At 56.6% G+C, this 17,845-nt stretch overlaps 1 protein-coding gene across 6 annotated transcripts in view; it reads left to right on the forward strand.

Annotated features, from left to right (window-relative positions):
• Window positions 1–15,202: 15,202 nt before the first annotated feature.
• LOC101683137 overlaps window positions 15,203–17,845 on the forward strand; it is a 69,992-nt gene continuing 67,349 nt past the window's right edge. For 4 of the 6 annotated variants that reach the window (XR_006606784.1, XR_006606786.1, XR_006606787.1 and 1 more), the window contains exon 1: window positions 15,205–15,406. The gene's annotated coding sequence lies outside the window, so the exon portion shown is untranslated. Of the gene's footprint in view, window positions 15,407–17,845 lie in introns of all 6 variants that reach the window. The other 2 variants (XR_006606785.1, XM_004769580.3) reach the window with 2 other exon arrangements.

Genomic DNA, 17,845 nt, shown 5'->3' on the forward strand with positions numbered 1-17,845 from the left:
AGCGTCTGGGGACACGGCTCAGTGGCCGTGGGGGGTGACAGGTTTGGAGGCTGGAGGACTAGACGTTGGCGGTGGCTGGACTCATCCAGGCGAGTGGCCCAGTGGGGAGGGGGCGGGGCTCGCATGCCAGGGGGTGCGGGTGCAGAAGGGACAAGAGTCGGTCCCAGCTGCGGGGGAGGGGGGTGAGGAAGCCAGAGTCCATGTGTCGCGGAGGGCGCTGATGCCTGAAGGGAGGGCACGCAGGTGTGGTCAGCTGGGACCCTGCTGCTTTTCGGGAGTCCAGGAGACGCCCGAGGAGAGTTCCTACCCTGTGACCGTGACACAGGGAGGAGGGACAGCGTCGGGGGGTGCCAGGAGGCTTGAGCACGGGAGGACAGAATGTGCTGGAGTGTCAGGGGAGAAACCTGAGGACGGCGACACGGAGGACTGTGAGAAGACGAAGGGAACAGGAGTCACGGGAGAGTGTGGGGGTTGGCAGAGGGTGTCAGGTGCGCGGGCGAGATGCAGACCGGCAGGCGTCTGGAGGGTTCGCTACACGCGGATCGCCGGTGTTCTGGCGCGGGCTTCTGCGGGCGGGCGGGCGGGCGGGCACGAGCCGGTGGAGACGGGGAGCCGTGCGGGCGGGAGCAGTGTCCGGGGAGCCCTCCAGGATAGCAGCATCTCCATGGGAAAGGGGGTGCAGGTCGGCCATGGGGCGCACCAGACGGCGGCCTGCGTTTGTTTGGTTTCCTCCATGGAAGAGACCTGAGCATGTTTACGGGGGTGAAAAGATACGGGGTGAGGATGGGGATGGAGGCCTACGGGGGGTCAGAGGGAGGGTCAGTACTGCAGCGGGAACGGAGGCTGGCGAGGAGGGGAGCGGTCCCAGGGAGCGGGTGTGGAGGAGGGCACAGGTGCCAGAGCAGGTGACGGCAGGCTCGGGGTCGCGGAGCCTCTTCCCCAGGACGGGGGTGAAGTCACATTATCAGGCCGAGGGCGTGCGGTCAGCACTCTTGCGGGGAGAGAGGACGTTCGAACTGGCCTATGCGTAGAGTGGATTTGGGACCGAGAAGCCTCGCTGGGCAGCAGGTGCTCTAGTCTGGCCGGATACCACTGACCGGCAGTTGCGGCACCCCTGCTGTCCCGGGGACCGTGGCGGGTGGGGTGACCCGGGTCGGACTGCCCCGCAAAGGTCAGCGAGGGATAACGGGACGGAGGGTGGGGAAGAGAACAGCGAAACAATGGGTCCTGGAGGGAGTCCAGGCGGGTGAGGGGGAGGACGGGAGGAGCCTGACGTGAGTGTGGGGGTGCTGGCGGGGCGCCGGGGGCCGGCGCGGGAAGGGCCGACACAGAGCAGAAGCCGTAGCAGGTGTGGTCCGGGAATGGACACCCGGTGTGGGGTCAGACAGCAGGTGACCAGATGCCCGACGGGTGATCGGGGAGGGGGCTACTGGAGTCCAGGGGAAAGAGGCAAGTCGGGATGGCCTCCGTGTAGATGTAGAGCAGACCTGGAGCAGGTGCCGAAGGCCTAGCACCTGAGATGGGCCGCTGAGGCCGGCGGGAGACAGAGACCTCACACGGGAACAGGGCCTCGGCCTTGGCCTGAGCGAACATCGGCGTGAGCTTGCTGCATGGACAGGGAGCCGCTGGCCCGTGGGGGCCCCACCCAGCCAGTTTTCGTGGATGGCCAGACACACGAGGCTCTCCTTAACCACGGCAATGTGGTACAGACCCACGGACGCCGTCATAGGCTGGGGTCTGACGCATCCGAGACGGGCAGGCCCCAAACGAACAAAACCCTCGCGGTTTGTAGTAACATCCCGGGTAGCAAACCCGCTGCTGAACACGCCTCACAGCACGCAGGCCTGCAGGTCGGTGGCTGGTGTGTCAGAAGAAGCCCGCGCTCGGCCAGCGCCCCCCCAGGTCTCGGCGGCCCGCTCCACGCTGGGCGGTCCGGCGGCCAGTGTCCCCTCTGACCGCGTCGGCCGTCCTGCTGCTCGGCGGCCGGGCTCTCCCCGCCGTCCGTGGGCCTGACCCCACGGCCAGCGGTCCTGCGAGCTGACGGGTGGCCCACGGTTGTCTTCCCGGGAGGTCCTCGTGGTCACCTTTCCCCGGAACTGAATAGTTCCGACCTCCCCTTCCTCGGGTGAGTGGCTTTCACAGCACCAACTCTCAGGTCAACATTTGACCCAGGATATTTAAAATAGTTTCCCCCGTGAAATCAGTGAAAATGCCTGCATTTCAGAGATGGGGTCACACCAGCTTCCCGGGGCTGCCGTAATCAAGTCCCACGGTCGAGGGGCTTCCACAACAGGCATGCCCCGTCTCACTGTTCTGGGGCCACACGTCAGGGGCCGGGTGTGGACAGGCTGCTTCCTTCGGGGGCGGATCTGTTCTAGGCCCCTGGCTGGCTTCTGGGGTCTGCTGGCACCTGTGCTGCCCCTGGGCTCTGGCACCCTTGCCCCGATCTCTGCCTCCTCTCCACGTGGAGTCCCCGCGCGTGTCTGTGTCCGAACCCCCCCGTTTCTCAGACGCCCGTGATGTCGAGGAGAGGCCCACGCTGCTCTCGTCTTAACTAAGCACGAGGAGGGGGAGGGGCAGAGGGAGAAGCAGGTTCCCTGCAGAGCAGGGAGCACCACGCGGGACTCGACCCCAGGACCCTGGATCATGACCTGACCTGAAGGCAGACGCTTCACCGACGGAGCCGCGCAGGGGCCAGAACAGCGGCTTTCTCTACAGTGACTCCTCTCCTGCCACGAGAAGGAACAAATTCCTGGCGCAGGTGTAGACACCGATCACCATCGAGAGCGTGACGCCAAGACGCCAAGTGAAGACCGCGGATGCAAGACGCCCTGTCGTCTGGTTCCACGCGTGGGAGGTGTCGGGAGCAGGAGGGTCTGCCGCATGCGTGGGCTAGGGCTGCCCTCGAAAGATGCGGCCGACGGGGGCTTGGCCGACAGACCTTCCTGCTCTCACCGTTCCGGAGGCAGAAGTGCCAGAGCAGGCCTGGGCAGCTCGGTTTCTTCTGGTGCCTCACGCCTTGGCGTGCAGACGGCCGTCTTCTCCTGGATCTCATGGCTTCTCTCTGAGTGTGCCCGTTCCTGGCGTCTCTGTCCACACCACCACTTGTAAGGGCAGCAGTCAGATCGATGTAGTGCCTGCCCTCAGGGTCTCGTAACCGAATCACCTCTTTAAACGCCCTGTTTCCAAACACTGCCACATTCTGAGGAAGGGGGTGGGGGTCAGGACGTCAACAGATAAACTGTAGGGGGGGGCACAGTTCAGCCCCTAGCACTGGGAGAGACAGAAAGCGGCTTAGTGGTTGCCGGGGGCTCAGGGGAGGGGAAATCAGGAGGGGCGGCTAATGGGCTGGGGGCTTCCTTTGGGGCGATGAGAAGGATCCAATTTGATTGTGGCGACTGTTGTGCTACTTGCAAATATACTAAAAAAAAACAAAAGAAAGAAAGAAAGAAAACCCCACTGAATTGTACCCTTTGAAATTATGTCTGTGAATTATGTATCTCAGTTAAAACTCAGGATTTTGCTGACCCCGGGAAAAGATTACAGCAGGCACCAGTGGGAGCAAGATTGGAGAAAGGGACAGAATCACAAAGCAAGTGTCTTCCTGCGGCTCGCCAGGCCCCCTTGGCTGGTTTCCCTGCCTTTGACGGCCACCTGCTGGGGACACCCCCCTGCCCCTGCCCAGCTGTGTCCACCCCCTCACCCCTAGCTGCGACCACCCCCCACACCCTCTCCCTCCTGTTGCCAAGCTCCCAAATCCAGGAAGCAGGAAAGCCAAGAGAGGACCAAGGTCCTCGTGGTGGCCGCGGACGGGCCCTGGTGCGGCTCTCGGCTTCTGTGAGCGCGACAGAGCAGCCTGGGGCCGTGCGCGTGGGAAGACAGTGACTCCTGGTTTCCCATCGCTCCCTGGCTCATCGCCTTCCTCTTTTGTCAAAGTCACTGCTCCTGTTCTGGGCCGGAGCCCATGGGGCCTGGGAAAGAGGGGCCGTGCACAGAGCCTGTCCTGGGCTTGGAGCACCCGCCACCTGGCACGAGAGCACCCGCCGAGTCTCCCGTCTGCCCTGGGCAGCCTCTGAGCCATGAGTTGGCACAGACGAACTCGGCACCACGATGTCCCCCCAGCCAGAGCCGTGAGGAAAGATACAAAGCAAAACACATCTTGGAGTAAAATTAGCCTGACCCAAAATTTGTTACGCATTTTTAAATAGATTTTATTTATTTATTGACAGATCACAAGTAGGCAGAGAGGCAGGCAGAGAGAGAGGAGGAAGCAGACTCCCTGCTGAGCAGAGAGCCCGATGCGGGGCTCGATCCCAGGACCCTGGGATCATGACCTGAGCCGAAGGCAGAGGCCACAACCCACTGAGCCACCCAGGTGCTCCACATTTTAACAAGATGTGTGACTTAGGATGTCACAAATCTTAATTATAAAAGTTTTTTTGTTGTTAAAGATTTTATTTATTTATTTAAGAGGGAGGGAGAGAGAGAGAGAAAGAGAGGAAAGAGGAAGGGGTCAGTAGGGGAAGGAGAAGCAGACACCCCGCGGAGCAGGGAGCCAGACGTGGGACTCGACCCCTGGCCTCCAGGATCATGACCTGAGCCGAACAGTCACTTAACCAACTGAGCCACCCAGACACCCTTAAGTGTAAAGGTCTTTTACTGATTTATTTTAATTCAAGTGTAATGGACACACGTGTTATATTAGTTGCATGGGTCGGATACATTACTCAGTGTCGTCGTAAGGACACTCCGTCCCCAGCACCTGTGCCCCCATCCCCCTAAACACCTCCCCTCTGGTGACCATCAGTGACCATCTCTACAGGTAAGAGTCTGTTTTGGGGGCATCTGAGGGGTTCAGTCGGTTGAGCGACTGACTCTTGGCTTTGGCTCAGGTTGTGTTCGCAGGGCTGCGGACGGAGCCCAGGTCGGGGTCTGCGCTCGGCCGGGAGCCTGCTTGAGATGATCTCCCTCTGCCCTCCTCTCCCCTAAAAATCCCCCACAACTCTGCTTTTGCTTCTTTTTCTTCTTTCTTGGGTTTCTTACCCTGCACGCACGGGTGAGTTCCTGCGGGGCCGCCTCTCTCCGACGGCTCTCACTCAGCGCCCGACACTCCAGCTCTACCCATTGCCGATGACAGTGTCACGTGGTTTGTGGAGCGTAAATCCCACCGTGTGTGTGCATTATGCGTATGAAAACTTCACACAGCTTTGGGGCTTCCTCGGTCACAAAAGCGAAGGTGACAAACCGAGATCAGTATTAGGGAAACCCGTGGACTCCTCGGCCAGCGGGTTCCTTTCCTCCTGGTGGGGACCTGCCCGCGGGGGCGGTGAGCCGCGGCTCCCTGTCCTACGGCGCCCTCTAGGGGGGAAAGGGCAGCGGCGCGGGGCGGAGGGTCTCCAGGTGCCCACAGCAGGCAGCAGGTGCGATCGCCCGAACCCAGACGTGCCCCAACTTGCGCCGCCAATTCAGCTCAGTCTGTATGAACGCTCTGGGGTCCTCTACATCCAGCCTTTGAATTGAAAGCTGAGAAACTTGAATCCAGAGGGAAAAAAGTGTGCCCAGCCCCGGGGCTTTGACACCAGGCCCCTGGAGGAGGGAGACTCCAGTCCGTCCCCTGGCGACCCCCTGAGCTGGCAGGACGGTAGTGCGGGGCGGGCAGGCCTCCAGGATTTGGTGGGGTGGGTTTGTAACCATCCCAAAGCTTTCTGTGCTCTTTATGGGGAAGGGCGGGGTCTGCCGCTGGGGTGTGTGGGTGTTGGTACCACTGAAGGTACCTGCTGCAGAGAGCCAGCCAGCCAGCCAGCCAGCCCCGCAAGGTGCAGGGGAGGCTGGGGGCCGCAGCGGGAAGGCGAAGGTGTGAGTCTTGTTGGGAGAGGCGGTGACTGCTTGTGTGAGTGTCCGCAACCTGGGTTTGTGTCTTCACGATTTCTGTTTGTCGCTGTCAGTTCATATGCTGTGCTGTGTGGCCCTGGCGGTGCTGGTTAACCTCTCTGTGCTGAGGTCAGCACCTGTGGGAATCAGGCAGAGACTTATGCCTACGCCTTGGGCTGCATAAAACAGAGCTGATCCGCACCGGCCTGCTGGCTCCCACAGGAAGAAGGCCGACGAAGCCGGTGATGATGATGGTGTCGGAGCCGGTGCTGCCAGGGCTGAGGGACCCGTCAGAGGGAATCACGCGCACGGGAGTCAGGGCCACTCGCCTCTGTCCTCACCTGGAGCAGGTGTGGAGAAGCCTGGGTGGAGCTGCTCGTTCACAGAGTTTCTTGATCTCTGGTCCTCGGGATCCCCCGGCACGCGGTCAGTAACACTGCCCCTATTTTGTTCATAAATTAAGAGATGCTAATGGGAGAGGCACACATTTTTTAAAAAGATAAAAACCCGAAATATGAGTATGGGAAAAAGTATAGTCCCTGCTACCCCTCGGCACCACACACTGCTCACGCCCTGTTACCCTTGAATCATGAAGCCTCCACACACAGATGCACACACAGGAGCACGGACAGGACACACACGGGCTCACACACACAGATGCACACACAGGAGCGTGCACACAGACACACATGGGCTCACACACAGAGATACACAGGAGCATGGACATGACACACAGGGGCTCACATGCAGAGACACACACACAGGAACAGACACACACACAAGGGCTCACCCACAGAGATACACACACAGGAGCATGGACACATACACACATGGGCTCACACGCGCAGATATACACAGAGGAGCATAGGCATGACACACATGGGCTCACATGTAGAGACACACACGCAGGAACAGACACCTACACACGGGCTCACACGCACAGACACAGAGGACAGCAGGTGGGATCGCCCGAAACCAGACGTGCCCCCACTTGCGCCGCCCCACTAGAGCATGGACACGACACACAGGGGCTCACACTCACAGATACAGGCGTGTGCACACAGACACACGAGTGCACACGCGCACAGAAGCAGATGCGGACACTCGCAGGCACACCCACGCACAGGGGCACAAGCACACCCTTCAAGCACTTGAAGAATAAGGACACAGTGAAAACACGCGAGCGAGGGCTCGGGAGCGCAGGGAGTCCTTCTGAGGCTTCAGGATGAAGAGTAGAACATCCTGCTCTACTACGAGGAAAAACTAAGGGCCTAACCCTCGTCTCAAACAGGTTTGAGAGATGAGTTCATCGAACACAGGCGAGATCAGCCAAGGATGCCTTCAGGTTAAAAACACTATTTTATTCTAAAGATTGGGAGAGACAAAGCAGCGACCTTTGCCCGCCCCTGGCTGCCCCACAGCCCGCTGCGGAGCACCGAGGCGAACCCGCCCCAAATCGCTGTGCTCAAGGTCATTCACCGCGGCCTTGTTTGCCGTGACACAAGGAAGTCTCCCGAGCGGAAGGAGGGACATCTCAAGACGCACCTCACCACGGCCGAGAAGCAAGAATCAGGCGGGTATACGTATATCGACAGAAACCGAGAAGCCGAGGCCAGAGGGTGGCCCGGAGGGACCGGTGGGGAAGAGCGAGCCTCCCGCAGACGGGGCGCTCCAGTCCTTCAGCCCCGAACCCCCCTCGAGCTGCGGACCGTGTAATTATATCACGTAATTAACAGGACAAAAATTCCTAAAATTGAAAACTCTAACGAGTGAAGCCAGCCGCATATCAAACGGACAACGTAGCCACATAGAGAAAACGTTTAATTCCCGGTTCTTCATGGCCGGGCACTTGCGTTACTCTACACTCACACGTGCTCAGGGGAGGATCGCCTCTTGCGAAAGGAAGTACAGGAAATCTCAAACTTCACGTGGTGATTTGTTGTTAGGAATCATATTAGAATTGTTACTTTGGGGGCACCTGGGGGACTCAGGCGGTTAAGCATCCGACTCTTGATTTTGGCTCCGGTCATGATCTCAGGGTCACGGGATCGAGCCCTGAATCTGGCTCTGTGCTCAGCACGGAGACTGCTTGAGGTTCTCTCTCTCCCTCTCCTTCTGCCCCTCCCCCACTCCTGCTCGCTCGCGCGCTCTCCCCCTCAATAAATAAATAAAGAAAATCTTCTTAAAAAGGATTGTTACTTTGAATCTATCTTATGCATAAGGTAAAAGGAAGCAATTTTATTAATGTTCTTATAAATGAAGGATTTTCATGTGAGAGAGAAAATACAAGCGGACAAATGTCTGTAAAACCTTCAATGTTACGTTTACACTGAAAATACTGCCGTGAAGTCATGTTTTATTTTTTTAAAGATTTTTAAAAATTTATTTGTCAGAGAAAGAGAGAGCGCGTGTGCAGAGCAGGGGAGTGGCGGGCAGAGGCAGAGGGAAAAGAGGGTTCCCCGGCGAGCAGGGATCCTGATGCAGGACTCAATCCCAGGGACCCAGAATCGTGACCCGAGCCACAGACAGACGCTTCACCCACGGAGCCACCCAGGATCCCCAACTTTTAAGATGTGCTTTCTCACTTCAGTCCACTGAGGGGCCAAGTAGCAAGGGCAGCCCAGCAGCAACGAGCCCTCATCCTGGAACCCGGATCTGCTCGCTGAGTGCTCCTCCCGCTAAAATGGTCAAGGGCCGTGGTGGCTGGAGTAGTTGACGCTTTGCTACGTCCGTGTGCAGCTTCTCTCATTTCAGCGGGGTGTCTGCTTTCTGGCCGTGTGGCTGGGCCTGTGGTTTTTCTCTGGCTCATGATCTTAGCAGACCCATCGAGCATGCTGGGGTTAAAGCGTGTTGGCTGGACACGCCCTCTGTGCCTCAGCCCTCGGGAGGCCTGTCCCTAGGCCAGCCCACTGGGTGGAGGGCGCGCAGTCGTACCACGTCCAGCCCTAAAGCAAGCATTCGGGCCATGTGCGTGGCGTGGTGGTTATGCAGACACGAAGGAGGCAGGGCGCCGGGCTAGACTGGGAGCCGGCCCATGGACGGGTGCATCAGAGAGTGGCCTTGCTGACACGGACGCTGACATTTCCTGACGGTTTTTTAACGTGGTTCACGAAACTGACCGTGTTTCTGCTACTTAAACTGAATCAGCGCTAGTTTTAGCTCGATATCAAAAACAAAGGTGGTACAAAAGAAAACAGTACCCAACATCTCTAGGGAATATAGACACAGAAACCCTGAACAAAATATTAGCAAATAAAATCTAGTGAAGCTTAAGGAAAAGTACACCACCACCACCACCACCACGTAGGACTTACTCCGGGTGTTCGAGGCCGGCTCGGTGCTTGAGAGTATGCACTCTGTTGGCCACTAGAGCTCATATGATCCTATTAGTCAATGCGGAGAAACACCAACCATTCAACACCCACTCATGGTAAACGGTGTCAGAGAAATAGAGCTGGAGGGGATTCCTCGTGAAGACTCTCCGGGGACCACACCCTTCCCAGCTGCCTTCACGGTGAAAGCCGGAATGCTTTCTCTCAAAGCCTGGGCATACGGGGGCGTACGGCAGGAATGCCTGGCCTCGCCCTCTTAAGTCACCATGTGGCTCCATAAAGCAAGACAAGGACATGCAAAGTATACAGATCGGAAAGGAAGAAATAAAAATGTCTGTATTTGCCATTTACAATCGCTCCAAAACATTAAGTAGTCTTAACGAAACCATTACAGGGTCCACAGGCTGAAGACGACGCGAGGCAGACGCCTGAAATCAGAGAAGCTATCAGCAGAGGGGGACATGCCGTGTTTACGGACTGGGAGAGCTTAACTCGCTCAAGGTGTCAATTGTCCGCAGATGGATTTACAGGTGTAATGCAATTCCTATCAAAAATGCCAGCAAGATGTGTGTGTGTGTGGATAGAAAATGATCATTCTAAAATTTATATGGAAAGCCAACAGGACTCCAATCACTAAAACATGTTTTTAAAAGAATAATAAAACAGGACAAATCATTCTACTCGATTTCAAGATTTATTATAAAGCTGCAGTAGTCCAGACCCTGCGGCATCTGTGGAGGGAAGGATGCGATGCTGGAACACGGACCGCACTAGAGAACTCAGAGACAGACAGACCCACACGACTCTTCCCGGCTGAGCTAACAGAAGTGCAACAACTCAGTGTCCAGAAGCCACAGGACCGCGGAGGAAATCCCCGTGAAGCTCAGCCTTAGCCTTATACCTTATATAAACTTCCACACCAGCAGGCACAGACTTAAAAGTAAACTGTCAAACTTTAAGGCTTGTAGCAGAAAACTCAGGAGACAAAAAATTCAAAATACAGGCAGAGATTTCTTAGGCTTGATACTAAAACATCTGTGAAAAGAAAACTTGGTAAGTGGAATTTAATCAAAATCCAAACCTTTTGCTCTGTAAAAGGCCTGATAAGAGGACACAAAGCAGCCACAGAGTGTAGGCGTCCGCCCATTGCCTCGGGATAAGGGGCTGGTCTCTGGACCGTGTACGCAGGCCTCAGAACTCAACAGTAAAAAGCACAGAAACCACTTAGTGCATGAACAGAAGACACGGAGGGACATTTCCCCGAAGGAGACATGCAGATGACCCTGAGCCCATGAGAAGATACTCGGGCCGCGAGCCAGTAAGTTAACGGCCGCGCCGCCGCCGTGAGGTCAGAGCACGTACCTCTCAGAGGGCTGAAATGAAAACGGTGACAGCAGCCGATGCTGGTCAGGCTGGAGGGCTGCGGCGCGCTCGCACGGCTGCTGGGAGCCCGGGCCGGGCACCGCTCTGGGAAGCGGTCTGGGGCTTTCCTAACAGCCCCGCGTGCAGCTCCCATAGGACCCCGGCGCTGCCCTCCTGGGCGTTCATCCCAGAGAAATGAAGACTTAACTTGTACAGGAATGTTCCAACAGCTTTCTTTATGATCGCTGACCACTGGAAACAACCAAGGTGTCCCTTGATGGGTAAAAGGTTAAATAACCCGACCCCAGTATCTCCGAGCCAGAAAAAGGTACGAACCACGGACGCATACACTAATCGGCATGAATTTCCAGAGAATTACCTATGTGTAAAAAATCCAGCCCACAAACGTGACATACGGTGTGATTCCGCTTCCGTAACTTTCTCAAAATGACAGACTTATAGAAACGGGGAACAGAGTTGTGGTTGCCAAGGGTTACAGAGGGCGTGGGGACAGGCGGGACTTGGAGGAGGGGTCTTGTACAAGTGGAAACGTTCTGAATCTTGATTTTTACCAATGTCTATAGCCTGGTTGTGATATCAGACCTTAGTTTTGGAAGATGTTATCCGCGGGTGGAACTGGAAAGTGCACAGAGCACTGGGCACCATTCCTCAGAGCCGCACGCAGCCCTGCAAAAATCTCAGCATGTCAAGTTTCATTAGGGAACGAAGTACATATGTACAAACATATAAATTATATATGCATCAATTATGTACGATATATGTGCAAACAAATATGTGAAATGCTGTGAAACGCTCCCGAAAGCCACCAAATCAGACCTGCATAAATGTACAAGGTTCTTCTATAGGAAGATTTATGTTCCTTTTCAAAAATGATGTAATCCCAAGTGAAAGCGGGCTATTTTTTTTTTCCTGGAGCTCGATGAAATGATTCTACAGTTTACATGGGGAAAGAAACAAGAATAACCAGGAAAACCTTGAAAATGAAAAATTTAGGTGGGGTCAGGACTAAACCTTCCAGATATGAAAACGTATTAGAACTCTGTCCGTAGAACAGAGTGGTAGTAATGCATCAGTGGAACAGAACGGAAAAGCCAGATGTGGGCGAGCACGCATGGAAGGTTAGAATGACCAGTGCAGCATGTCCCATCACTGCACTCCTTACTAGATGACATGCAGACGAGCAGCTCGTTATTTGGAAAAGGTACAATTGGACCCACGGCTCGTAGTGCACCAGGATGAATGTCGACGCTTCAGGGATCTGGATGTCACGTGCCTGAAGAAGGCAGTGAGCGGCCGTCGGCGGTCGCTCCCGTTCTGGCCTCGATCTGCACACAGGTGGTGCTGACTCTGGGCTCTGTTTCCTCCGCCGGAAGTCGCAGATTCCGGAGTCCTCTATGGGCCTCCACTGCATAGACTCAGCCTGTTTCAGTTTGCTTGAGCCGGTGAAGGAGGACGTGGTGCGGTTGGGGGACCTGGTTAGCCCACACTCTGGTTCTAAGAGAAAGAAACGTCCGGGAGCATCATTTCCTTTAAAGGACAAGGAGGAAGAAGGACCGACGCAGGAAGAGCGGCAAGTGCGGGACGCCGTTGGCCCCTTTAACTTTACTGATGTTGATTTGAATCACAGCAGTACTCCCCCGCCAGGGAGAAGGTTTGCGCAGCGGTTTTGGTGGAAGACAGAGTTTCTCCTCTGGATGGGAGCAGGCATGTGCTCAGGGTCAACCCTGGGGTTTTGTATGAAATCTGCAGCCTAACAACTTTTAGGGGGAAAAAGTGTCTAAATTTTGGAAAGTGGGTCTTTCTCCTACTTTGCCCTGAATGAAGGCGCACGCTCCTTCGTGGCGACCAGGAGAAATCTAGGCTTGCGCCTGATTAACCCTACATGCTTCTGACCCAAACATGGAGTTTTTCTGGATTCAGTCAAAGGGATAAATGTGATTCTCAAATACCGTTCTGAGTCCCCCACAGCAGTCGACCGTGGACGATGACACATTCTTCCCTCTTTGACCAAGCCGTCCTGCAGCGGGAAGCCTGGGTTTCGCGCCTGTGTGCGGCTGTTCGTCTTTCTGGACAGGTAGAGCTTGTCCACGTAGAGCTCAGAAGGGTCACCCGGGGTGTAGAAAGTAGGAGAGGGATGTATCGTATTTTATTACTTTAAAAGATCGTACATTTAATCAGCTTTACTGAAGTGTGATTTACACACAACGTAGTTCACACAGTTTGAGGGGCCGGTGAAGTGACGTGTGACAAAGGGATACCACTCGGATCCCTCATCAAGATGACGGGGTGCTGCCCCGGTGGGTCCCCCGGTGCTGCGGGCAATCTTCATCATCAGTTCCTAATTCTGTAATGCGGTAGTTCCCTTGGCACGACCTTGAGCTCCACAAGGACACGTGCGGACCGGGAATTGCCACCCGTGAGAAGCCCATGAATGTGCCCCCCACGGAAATGAGGGCCCTGCGGGGGCCCAAGGAAAGCCAGGCCAAGGGGAAGGAGGTCTGCCGCCTGCTGCGGGTCCCGGGGTGGGGTGTCCCTCGACGCCTGCCCCGTGCCCTGGGGAGGCCCGGCTGTCTGCGCTGGGCACCCGCACTTACGCTCCGTCCATCTCGCTCCCTCACCACGAAACCTTCCTGTTGGCTTTCATTCCACCCACCGTGGGGATGAGAACTTGAGGCTCGGGGAAAACCGCACAGGACTGGCCAGGGGATGGCAGTGCCAGGGCCCGCCGCCCCCGCACCCCCGCACCCCTGCCCCAGGCCCCAGAGCTCCTGGCCAGTGCCCTCCTGCCCCCTTCTCTGTCTGAGTGGCTTCGGGAGGCTCCCCAGAGACGCGCCTCGGCCGCCCGGACACTGAATCTCAGATGCGGTCTCCGTGCGGACTCCGGCTCCTTCCCGATGGTCCACAGGACCGGGATGTGCAGGAAGCTTTTCACTGGCTCCTGGCGTGCCCCCCCCCCGCCCCGCTCTCCCCCACAAACCCACGTTTGGAGGTTTGCTGGCTTCGTGGCTCGCACAGAAGACCACTGCCCAAGCTATCAAGTGCCACAAATTTGGAGCTACTCTTTTTTTTTGGTAAAGATTGATGTATTTGTTAGCAATCGGGAGAGAGCGAGCCCAGAGGGGAGGAGGGGCAGAGGGAGAGAATCGGAGGTAGACTCCCTGCTGACTTGGAGCCTAATTCGGGCTCAGTCCCTCCACCCTGAGATCCTGACCGGAGCCGAAACTGACAGGAGGCCCGAATCCGGGAGCCCTTTTGGGGGCATGTGATGAACCCAGTTTGGGCCTCATGGAGTTTACTTTGTACCCACAAAAGACAGAGAAAGAAAAGGTAAGAAGGAAGGGGTGTGAAGGGAGGGACACCCGCTGCGGGAAAGAACAGGCAGGCTCAGGGCTGTTGGGGTGCTGGGGAGAGGCTGCGTTTTCAGTGAGATGGCCAGGGTTACCCCGAGGAGGGGGCGCAGAGGAGGAGAGGGAAGCGGCGGGTGGGTCTCTGGGTCTGACCATCCCAGGGGAGGAGCAGCAGGCGCCAAGGCCCTGGGGTGTGTGTGGCATGCTGGGAGTGGTGAGGTCAGAATGCGTCTGCAGGGCAGAGATGTGGCAGTCAGGGGACAGGGGCCTAGAGGGCCCACAAAGGACTTTGGCTTTCACTCTGGGTCAGACGAGGAGCCACCACGGAGTTCCAGCAGCAGAGGGATGTGGACTGTTGACGGGCTCACGGCTAACGCCCAGATTCCGTGTGGTTTTGCTGCTGCCGTGAAGGGGTCCTCCGACGGGCTTACGCTGGGTTACGTTGTGGCATGTTCAGCAGCTGGAATCTGTCCGAGATGCTCCTGCTTCCAGGCATGGCAGAGCCGGGCACATCTGTGAGGCTGCAGAAGGCACCCGTTGTCAGAGAATCCCAGGATGTGTCACGGGGAACACACTGCACCTTTATTAACCGCCTCGGGCCCTTGGTAAGTGGCGGAGGGCGAGCCCGGGGGAGAAGCGCGCCCGCCCACAGAAGGACTTGTGAGCCCTCTGTGAGGGACGTTGTGCGTGAGCTCTCGGTCATCGGGTCTCCTGTGTCCCTTCATGAAAGGCACCAGGGAGCCCCAAGCCTCAGTAACTCAGAATGTGGCACTGCCCTGGGATCGGGTCATGGATGGGCACCCGGCGGGCTCTGTCTGTGCCGCGTGTGACTCTGGATTCGGGGTTGGGAGTTCAAGCCCCACATGGGGCATAGAAATTACTTAAATATTAAAAAAGAAATTGATTCGTGGAAGATGTAAGAAGGTGGAAGGGGGGGTCCCCAAATCCAAAATGACTGACTAATAAGAAGGGGAGGCCGGGACCCAGTGGCCGAGGCCGCGTGAAGACAGAGCAGACGCTGACAGACTCTGGAGAGGCAGCGCGGTGTCCCGTCCTGGAGCCTGGGGACAGAGCAGGAGCCCCGACTTCAGACTTGCCGTCCCCAGACCCCGAAGCAAGAGTCACTGCTGTCCTGAGCACGTCCTCTGGGGGATCGGGAGCTGACTGGACTGGCGACGGTCATTGTGTGTGTCTCTGAGGAAATCACGCCACCTCGGGTCGCCCTGGACAACCCTGTGGCCGCGCGCAAACCTCAGGCTCTTCACTGCGTGTGGATCCCTGTTGCCCTGGTCACCGTCACCCCGTCCCAGGGCCCGGCCGCCACCGCCCTTCTCTGGGACGACAGTGGCTCCTGGTTCCTGGCCCGGCTCCATGCACCCCTGCGGTCCCCTCTCCCCATGACGGCCACACTCGGGTCACTCTCTGTGCCTCCTGCTGCCTCCTACCAGCTGCTTCTCGCCTTCTAGGAACAAGGTAAGCTCTAGAGTCTCTGAGAATCAATGCTTGAGAGCAGGGTGTCTGGCTGTGCTCCCTGCACCGCAGCGAGGGGTGGCGGGGCCCCCCCGGGGGCCGGGGGCCGCAGGGGTGGGCTCGCCAGATGCCCCAGGAAGCCGTCCAGGTAATTCCGATTCCCACGCGGGTTTGGGAAACCCTGCCCCCCCGCGGGGGTTAGATAAATATCACCACCTGAAGACTTTGAAGGGGACGTTTGCACCTCCCAGAAGACTCCTTGATGTGGAGATCATTCCTGCTCCCTCCGCTCTGCCCAGCCGAGTTCAAGCAGGAATGCGCTCCCAGGCCCCGGGATCACCCACCTCCCCAGCCCTGCACCCCACCCCCCACAGGCACCTTGATGGGATTACAAAATACACCAAAACCCTTTTTGTTGACAATACTCAGTGTCAAATACAGAGGTCCTTCCAGGAGACTCATTAACATTCTGTTAATATGTGCATAAAAGGTTGTCTGGGCTGAGCCCAAATACACAGACGGGAAATCAAAGCGAAACGCTTCCCACCTTTTGCTGGCTTCCTCCCGAACAGTTATTGGTTTTAAAACAACTTCCTCGGGGAATTTCCTTTCTGAAAGCAACTCCTCTCCATGTTAAAGGAAAATGACCCCTTATTCCCTCTCCTCAGCCCGTTTCTGACAGGGAGCCCTTAATGAGAGCAACTGGCCGTTTGGGTTTTTTTTTCTCTGTCCTCTCCTTTTTAAGGCTGCAGAGGCTCTTTGGAGAATACTGAGGAAATGGAGTGACTCAAAGTGACACATTTTGTGCGCAATTTATACGAACGCACAGCTCACTCACGCGTATTTGAGCGCGCGCGCGCGTGTGTATGTGTGTGGCAAACCGTCACGGACAACAGACTCAGAGGAAAGAATGAAAAAAAAAAAACTTCTCGGGGCGCCTGGGTGGTTCAGTGGGTTAAGCCTCTGCCTTTGGCTCAGGTCATGATCCCAGGGTCCTGGGATCGAGTCCCCGCATCGGCTTCTTGCTCCGCAGGGAGCCTGCTTCCCCCTCTCTCTCTGCCTGACTCTGCCTGACTCTCTGCCTGCCTCTCTGCCTGACTCTGTCTGCCTGTGCTCGGTCTCCCTCTCTATCTCCCTGACAAATAAATAAAATAAATAAAATCTTTAAAAACAAACAAACAAACAAACAAACGCTCTCACCAAATGCTAACCCACACAAAGGAAATGGCGTTGTTCTTGACACGGCTTTAATCCATGGATTGAAGATGGGCTGAGAGTAAAAGCAGGAAAAACATCAGCTTCTAATGCAAACTTTTGTAATGTTTAATAACCTTCAGCAAATATTTTTGTTAAGTTTTTGATGCAACCAACAAGTCAAAATACGATTCTTTTTTTTTTTTTTTTAAGATTTTATTTATTTGACACAGAGAGAGAGCAAGACAGCAAGAAAAGGAGCACAAGCAGGGGGAGCGGGAGAGGGAGAAGCAGATGCGATGTGGGGCTCGATCCCAGGACCCTGGGATCATGAGCTTCACCCACTGAGCCACCCAGGTGCCCCTAGGTTTCTTATGACAAAGAAAGTCTGTGTCCGAGATGGATCTCTAGGTGGACCATGGGTGGCCAGGATGGCCCGCGGCCTTCTGACCCTTCTCGGCTCTCTGCCTGAGCGAGACGCTCCAGGATCATTCCTCGTGGGAACAGTATTTAACACCTTTAGCCCCCAGAGGAATCATTCTCTTCCCCGTGTTAGACGAGACGGGAGGGCATACTGTAGTGTGGCCATAGCGACCCCCACGGGGGCGAGCCGGGCCTCCTTACAGTCGGGCGGTCAAGGCTCAGCTCCGGAGAGCCTCCCGTACTTGCGGCTACGGGCACCCGCAGACTTTGAAGACTGCATTTATTTATTGTAAGACGGGTGGAGGGCGGCGAGCGGGGGAGAGAGAGAATCTCAAGCAGACTTTCTGCCGGCCACGCGGCCCCATACGGGTGGCTCTCACGACCCGACAGCATGGTCCTGAGCTGAAGAACACTCGGGAGCTCACCTGCCTGAGCCACCAGGTGCCCTGACCTCGCGGACTTAGAAGTCCTCACCCGCCGCGCCGCCGACAGGAGAGTCGAAGTCCTGCGCGGGCATCCTTCCTGCGCATCCTTCCTGTTGGGCTTTCCTGGCCTCTCCCCTTTCCTGCCTTGGTTTCCTGCTCTGTCCAGGGGGCTGTGGGGAGGGAGGGCGGCTGGAGCGGCCGGACCGTCCCTGGCTGTCCCTTCCCCAGCTTGTCAGTCATACCCTTCCTGGGGCACGAGGCCCGGGTCACAGCGTCGCGCTCGGAAGCTGGGATTTCTGCGGGGGATGGGCAAAATGCCCGCTTTCAAATGTATTTTTACAAACCGGCTTCTGAGGGATTGGGCAGGTTTGGTACTGGCACGTGTCCGCGAGGCGGGAGG

Source organism: Mustela putorius, unplaced genomic scaffold (genome assembly GCF_011764305.1).
Source record: "Mustela putorius furo isolate JIRA1106 unplaced genomic scaffold, ASM1176430v1.1 tig00000450_pilon_pilon_pilon, whole genome shotgun sequence".
Taxonomy (NCBI): domain Eukaryota; kingdom Metazoa; phylum Chordata; class Mammalia; order Carnivora; family Mustelidae; genus Mustela; species Mustela putorius.